Source organism: Gymnoscopelus microlampas (assembly GCF_963454915.1).
Source record: "Gymnoscopelus microlampas genome assembly, chromosome: 22".
Lineage (NCBI taxonomy): Eukaryota > Metazoa > Chordata > Actinopteri > Myctophiformes > Myctophidae > Gymnoscopelus > Gymnoscopelus microlampas.
This window is the reverse complement of record NC_139959.1, coordinates 9,477,025-9,485,352: the sequence shown is the minus strand read 5'-3', so window position 1 is coordinate 9,485,352 and position 8,328 is coordinate 9,477,025.

Below are 8,328 nucleotides of genomic sequence, written 5' to 3'. Positions count from 1 at the left end.
GTAAATACAAATAAACACAGATAAACAAAAGCTTGCATGGGTCATGAATGCATGGTTGCTTGGGCTAGAGAGACTGAGTAAGGGCTTGTATGGGGGGGACCTGGACTGACATTGGCTAATGACTCTCAAGTGGTGATGACACCTGCTGTCATTAGAAATGAAGAGAAGAGTGGGAACTGTCCAGAGGCTGCCAATGAGACAGCATGGTGAAAATTCACAACAATAGATATCTTGAATACATATCCAGTCCAGCTATTAAATGTTAAAAAATGTTGAATACCCAGGAATAGGCCTTTCCAACTAATTGAATACCCAAGACCACAATGGCAACAAGCCCCTAGGGCTTTTTGTGTTATCCTTTTAACAATCATTGTAAAATCGTACCTCTGTACTGTTTACAAATTGTTAATAAAGTATTAAGTCAATCAATCAAAAAAGCCATAGGCTCTGGCTGGGTAGAGGTGTAAAAATATAGTAACTGCATCGAAAAATCGATTTCAATTTTCAACGATCTACTGTATATGCAAAGAGCAAAATAACGTATTGTTTGACTTTGTATCGTATCGAATCGTTTTGCAATACAAATAATCGTATCGAATCGTTTTGCAATGCAAATAATTTATTCTATTAGTACTTGTGCGTTGTATTTAGCAATTTTAAGAAGAAAAAAGAGAAAGAGGGGTTTAATTACTTTTCCATTCCATACCGCTACACTTGGTTTATCGATAAATGTGTGTAATATATGTGTTCATGTCAAGGTGCGGGTTTGTCCATATGTGTTCAAATACAATGTCCATATATTTGCTAGACTAGAGAATCACTAGCCTGGTAAACCCTCCCTCCGGAAATCTCATTTCCAAGAATGGAAATGAGATTTCCGGAGGGAGGGTTTACCAGGCTAGAGAATCACTGTGTTTACTTATTTATATCCAATAATTCATTTTTCTCTTAAAAAATCCACACGTTTCACACAGATTTTTTTTGTTTTGCTAAATAGTTACTGTATCGATTTTAAATCATTGAATCGTATCATATTGTATCGCCATGAATGACCCAATATCGTCCATGTATCGTATCGTCAACCATGTTTCGTTGCGCGCAATGTATCGCTGTTAAAATGTATCGTTTCACCCCTACTCTCTAAAGAAGGTGAGCTGGAGGGGTGTCAGGAAGACGTCCCTGTTCACTGCCCTGCCACGCAGGAGATGTTCTAACTTCTGGGATAGGGGCGAAATTAACATCTAGTGGTGTTCCCCAGCTGATGATCCTGCAACAAAACATTGTTGGTATGCGGTCAGGCTAGGGCTAGGCCAATAGGCCATGCATAGTCCACCATGGGCAACCACTGCTATCAATGCATTGAATGGGACATTATCAGGTCTTATCAGACCATTGAATGGGTGAAGTAGGCGACATACTGACTTACCCACGATTTACCAGACCATTAATGCAGGCGTAATCAGGAGATACTGACCTACCCGGAGGCAGTCCCTACAACATGATTTACGCTGATTTACACTCGCTTTAGCTCGATCGGTGGTGCCTCTCGTGCCTCCAGTTCGCTTGAGACTGTCCGCCTCCATCATGGTCCCACACCGAAACTGAAACTTAACTCCAGTCAGTCATCTCCGTCGGTAGGTCAGTATGTCAGTATGTCCTGATAATACCCAATGAATGCTCTGATAAATCAGTATGTCGCCTACTTTGCCCATTCAATGGTCTGATAAAACGTGATAATGTCCCATTCAATGCATTGATAGCATCCGAATCAGGTGCATGAGGTGCGACAGTCCTAAGGCCTAGCAGGAGACCATCCCTCCGTATTGAATAAAGTTGTGCTCCACAAAATGGTTGAAAGTTATATTGAAACCCATGTTTGTACCTATTATTACATTAAATAACTGTTAATACAGAACTATCTTTATCTTTATCAATATGGAACTTGGAGACAAAATGAAAAAGAAAATGTTTTATTATGAAATAATTTTGTACAAGGAAAGATCATGGAACTTTGACATATTAGACTATCTTGATTATCTTTGTCTAGTTTGAAGCAGCAATCTGTAACTTTATGTACTTTGTCTCCCTCTTTTGGCAGAGACAGGCAATTTTAATAATAGTCAAACTACAGCAAAGATGACAGAGCATCTATTGTGCAGCAACCTTTATTGAGCCAGCACCCCCGTATCCAATATCCAGCAGGTGCCTTCGTGTAAAATTTATTTTTCTCTAAGAAACTTTTTCTGCTTGGCTTATTTATCGTACTAAACATGTGAGATTACATTTCGTGAATTTGCATGACCCCATAAAACTGGGGTCAGCAGTAAAAATGTAGCAGTAAAATTTAAAAAAATCTCTCTGAAAATGTTAGATATTTCTGTATTTTCTAGTAGGCCTAAATGTTGCATTTACACACACACACACACATACACACACACACACACACACACACACACACACACACACACACACACACACACACACGCACGCACGCACGCACGCACGCACGCACGCACGCACACACGCAGACACAGACACAGACACAGACACAGACACACAGACACAGACACAATGAAAGTCAGCTGCAGGGTGTACTTTGGGTAGGTTTTGTCTATTTGTTTTACTATTTTTGCAAGGTTTCAGGTTAAAAGAAATACCAGAGGATGGTGCTTAGTGATATACTAACTACAGAGTGTTTATCCTATATTAAAATCACCTGATGTTACTCCCCGAGCCTTGTCTCGTTGTCTCAGCCAGAGACAGTGGCTTGCTTTCTCTGCTTCTTCTGAGATTTATTTGGTGGCTTTGCACAGTCCGGCTCCCTGTAGCCCCAGGTCTTTGAGCAGGGACCCCATATTTGAACTAGGGACCCCCCAAAATAATCATATTTGAACTGGGGACCCCCTACCCTGACAAGCACTTGGAATGTAGGAGTTTAGGCATTCAATTTAGTTTGACTCTGGCCCCGTAAAAAAAGTGTTTTTCATATATATGTGTGTGTGTGTGTGTGTGTGTGTGTGTGTGTGTGTGTGTGTGTGTGTGTGTGTGTGTGTGTGTGTGTGTGTGTGTGTGTGTGTGTGTGTGTGTGTTTTGTTGTGTTTCTAGGAGGTGGGCTGTAAATGATTTTTTTAATTTTATGTAAGGCTCATTGCTAAGATTGCATAAGAATCATTGCTAAATAGCACCAAATCAGGTGGACCTCTACAGTAGCCTACTTCACAGAGTTACAACAATCAGTTTATTGGCAGTATGTTCACACAAACAGAATTCTAACACATACAATGGAAGTCTAGATTTTCTCATTGATATAAAGTAAATGCATTTTATAAGAATGAATATAACTTTAATTACTCTGCCCCATTTTATCCAGGGAACGCTCGGTACCAGTGGGCCGAATGTTCCGGAACACTCGGCCAGCTTGGTGAGAACAGTCGGCACCAGCGAGGCGGAACACTCAGCCCGCGAGGTCGAGGATTTGATCGGGGCAGAGTAGGTTAAACGAGCTAAAACGTTTGGTAACCCCTAGAATACAGTAGAGCAGGGGTCTGGGACCCCTAGGGGGTCCTCAGAGTTATTTGTTGAAGAGAGTATTGGGGGTTTATAAGTGGTCAAGTATCCGAAAATACACATGAATTTTCTGAGAATAAGTGACATTGGCCGCGTTTCCCAAAGAGATCCTGCGTAGATGCTTCGCAGGTCCTACGACGGGTCTAACGTGACGTCACAGGCTGCGCAGTACCTTAGCAGGTACGTAGATTTCAGGTCACGCGTCGCCTACGCAGCTTGCGTAAGAGCCTCTACACAGCTGGGACTCGGCGAAACCTACGCTCTACCCTCATTAGTAGCAGGTGGTTGTGCCCACTACGTGCCATCTAAACTGGCTACGTGTGTGGTAAAAGTACATTCGGGAGACAGCATGCATGTAGCCTACTCCCCGCCTACTCCTGGGAGAGCCGTAGCCCTGAGTACTGTCCTACGCAGCAGTTTGTTACGAGCGCCCTGGGGCCACCCATCGTAGCGAAATAGATCTATGAAAAGACCGACCACACACACACACACACACACACACACACACACACACACACACACACACACACACACACACACACACACAATTTATATATATATATATATATATAATTAATCACGGCCGGGCCGGTGCGTAACGTGCCTACCCAAAAAAACAGACATACAAGCTGTCAACGCACTGCGACGTGCCGTGTCGATAGCTTGCAGATCTGTTCTTTTGGGTAGGTCGAGCGGCTGCGGTGCTTCGTCCTCTATGCATGAACCCGAAGTTTACAAATTGTACTCTCACAGATGATCTGATCATCTAATAAAAATATTAAGCATATGCCAAGTTAACTAAAGGTATATAAATGATACTGAGCTAAACATGTTTCCTTAATTTCAAAGTTTTATAGTTAAACGTTATGATGAAAGTCCCCCGTTCCTCTCACAAAGTGACAGCTGTTGCGCTCGCCATGTTTATGAATGGTTAAAACATCTTTTGAAAATAGCAGATCTACAAGCTCACAACGCGTCACAAGCTTGTAGATCTGCTATTTTCAAAAGATTTTATGCATAGTAGACTTTGGAAATGGGACATTCTGGGATCGAACCCAAAGCTCCCACTCACCAGTCCGACGTGTTACCAGTCACGCCAATAAACCTGCCTGATAGCCAGGTCTATTGCACGCGACCTCTGGCTAATTTGACTGTGGGGGCTACACATAGAACCAGCGCAGCAGTTATATATACTAGACCATACCCGGTCGGCGCAGCGCATCCGTGGGGGGATATGCGCACATGATCTGGCAACCCGGGAGGCGACATTGTTTGACACATAAACGCTAATAAGAAGCTGAGATTTGATGAAATCGAAAAACGGGCTTCACAGTTGCGTTCAGATGGTAATGGTCAATGGCTGTGTGCAAAATCAGAGCAATTGGTCCAGCCAGTGAGGAGAACCGGGTATCTTCACTCACGTACCACTACAGAGGTTACTAGAATTATTATATATATATATATATATATATATATATATCCTACTATAATTCTAGTAACCTCTGTCTGTAGTGGTGAGTGAGTAGGTGAAGCTACCCGGTTCTCCTCAGTGGCTGGAGCAATTGCTCTGATCTTGCACACACACATTGACCATTACCATCTGAACTTAACTGTGAAGCCCGTTTTTCAATTTCATCAAATCTCAGCTTCTTATTAGCGTTTATGTGTGAAAGAATGTCGCCTCCCGGGTTGCCAGATCATGTGCGCATATCCCCCCACGGATGCGTCGACCGGGTATGGTCTAGTAGATATATATATATATATATATATATATATATATATATATATATATATATATATATATATATATATATATATATATATATATATATATATATATATATATATATAATAGATATATATATATTCCTAAACTTTCCTAAAGTAAATTCCCCCCATTGGTGCTAAAAGCTGTCAATCATGCAGGGAGACGCCCCCTCTATCCTCTGAACATTTTTGAACGGCGGCCATTGTTGCCTGTGTTCATTTAAGAGCATTGAAATGTCACCTTAAAATTAATTTTGATAAATTACAGAATGTACCTAAAAAAGTGTAAGTGTCCAATAAATATAAAGGTAATTTAGATAAAGGTCTTTAGATATATAGATATAATGTATATATTCGCAAAGGGTGTTTAAACTGCTGTGTAGTGTTATATTATACCTCTATGTGTGTAGTAGGACAGCACTACATAGTTTACGTTGGCTTTACGTAGGCTTCGTCCAGGAGTCCTTTACGTCCATGCTGTCTCACGAATGTAGTTTTAGCACAGACGTAACGGAACCTACGACGATGGTGTCTCCAGAAGCCAGTTTAGATGGCACGTTGGGCACACACAGCTGCTACCAACGAAGATAGTGCGCAGCGGGGTTTCTACTGCGCAGCTGCGTGGAGGCTCCTACGCAGCTTCTAGGCTACGCAGGAGCTGAAATTCGTTTGGGAAACGCGGCCATTGTCACAATGTAACACGTTGAGATTTGTTGGAGAGGTGAAAAGGGAGGGAGCCTAGTATTGGCCCCTGGGGCACACCGGTGGATGAAGTATTTAGGGGTTGAAGTGGCTCAACCAGTTAAGGGATGTACAGAGAATTCCACCTAGTTTACAAGTCTGTTCAGCAACATCTTGAGTGCCAAGAAGGCCAAGAAACATTTTTTAAATGATTTGACCAGAAATGGGAGGTTTGCATAACTTAGTGATTGATTATAGTCCACTCAGTGTAATTTAGTCATTGAAAGGGCCAATATAACTCATTAACAATGATTTTTTTCCACCTGCCAAAAAGTAATTGCAGCTTCTACCTGTTGATTGAAAGCTTGTTTCTGCCTCAAAATGACTTGATTTCATTCTAAAGGGTTATATGTTTAACATTATAGTTCACACAATTGCACAATAGCAATTGTAATACCTGGTTGACCGGGTACAAAAAAAATACAAAAGTACAAGAAATTATAATTCTTTGATGTGTGGTGGTGACTATGAATAGGTCTATCAAAAAAGAATGTCACCACTAGTTTGATTATGTATTCTGATGTATCAAGACAAAATGTATGAAAAGAGGTTGCCTTTGACAAAGTTGATATTTGACAACTGACTTTGATGAATTGACTATGACGGACTAACAGTTTATGGCACAATGTTGCTTTATCTGTATTTCTTTGTTGGCAATGGTGGGGCATGGACATAATCCACATAGCATTGTGGTTGTAATGTTTGTCAGGTGTTACATTACCATACTTATGATTTTCAGTTGCCTGACGTTCACTCACATATAGTGACTAATTTGCTTGCACCAGTGACTCATTTGAAAACCACCAATATCTGGCCAAACGCCGGGTAAAAAACAGGTATCAGAGAAATTCTGCGGAAGATTTGAGGGAAAGTGAAAGGCAGTATAGCCTATGATACGATCAGGGAGAGAAAGTTTCAACCACAATGGCGAGACCTCTGGAATGGCTTGCGTATGATACAAATTAGGTCTTTTCATGAAATCTTGTGTAGATCAATGCCAACATTCAGATAAGTAGCCTAAGTTAGAGAAAAGAGTAAAGAAGTGTATGATCATGAATTGCTGTGGTAGGCTACAATGTTGAAATGCAGATCTAGCTAAAAGCTAAAAAGGCTGTCACAAATGCATGCATTTTGAGTTAACTTTCACTATGAATTGAGTACATGGGGACCCTATTTGAAACAAGTCATTAGGCTTTCAAGGGCTTTTCAATCCTATTTAGCTTGTATTTAAACTGTACTTTCATGTGCTTTTTTCTGCAAATGTCTAAATAAAGTATTCAATCAATCAGTTTGTAGCTAGATCGGCGCGAGTGACACCATATCGTATACTTCGTAATGCAATGTTGTACTGTACGGTCAGTTATGTGTTAAGTGTGTTGCTCCGGGACACTTTGACTCTTAAGCCCCATTTCACGAAAAGAGGTCAAAAATTGTAATAACTAAAGGCTGGAATGCCTTTCCAAAGGTCTTGAGAACTGCAGGCTCTGTTGACATTTTTAACAAATGACATGACCTGCTTGGTGAAACATGTTCAACAACTCTTTTGAACATGTGGTGTAGGTGGAAATGGCGTTGCACGCATGGGAACGGCGTTCCCATAGCAAACGTTGCGGGGGCAAACGTGTGGGAACGCTCTCCCTCAGTGTCCAACTATTTTTTTTTTTAAATAATCGCTTATGAGGTTTAGCACGATTTATTTGCCGTTCTGTCTCTTCTATGTGTGAGTGAGAGCTCACTCAGCGGGTGTCACTCAGTGTTGCCAAGTATAGTGAGAGAAATGAGCCAGCCGACCTACAAAAACAAGCCAATAACAACCCAAAAACAAGCCAAAGTTTGTTCCAGGGAAGTTGCGGGAAATAAGCAGACTTGGCAACGCTGGCTATGAACCCATTGTCTGGGAGTGCGCTCAGCAGCTCATTGGCTCATTACTCATAACACGACCAATGAGAGTTAGCGCTTTCACGTTGCTAGGATACATAGTGCCCAACGCTGCCTGTGTAGTAGCGTGGAAATCAAAACAAATCAAGTGTAGCTTGTAGGGTGTGTCTTACATGTGCATGCCTTGGACTTTCTCATCAACAGAGAATACCTGATCACCTTAATGGAATGCACTACCGTACCTTGCCAAACCAAATGGTTTAGCTGGTAGAACTTGATCTCTTTCTGTCCTCAAGTAACACTGTCTTTTGAGAAGCCAGCAATCTCTATATTAGCCATATGATGTATAATACGCACCCACTCACCTTTGCAGCT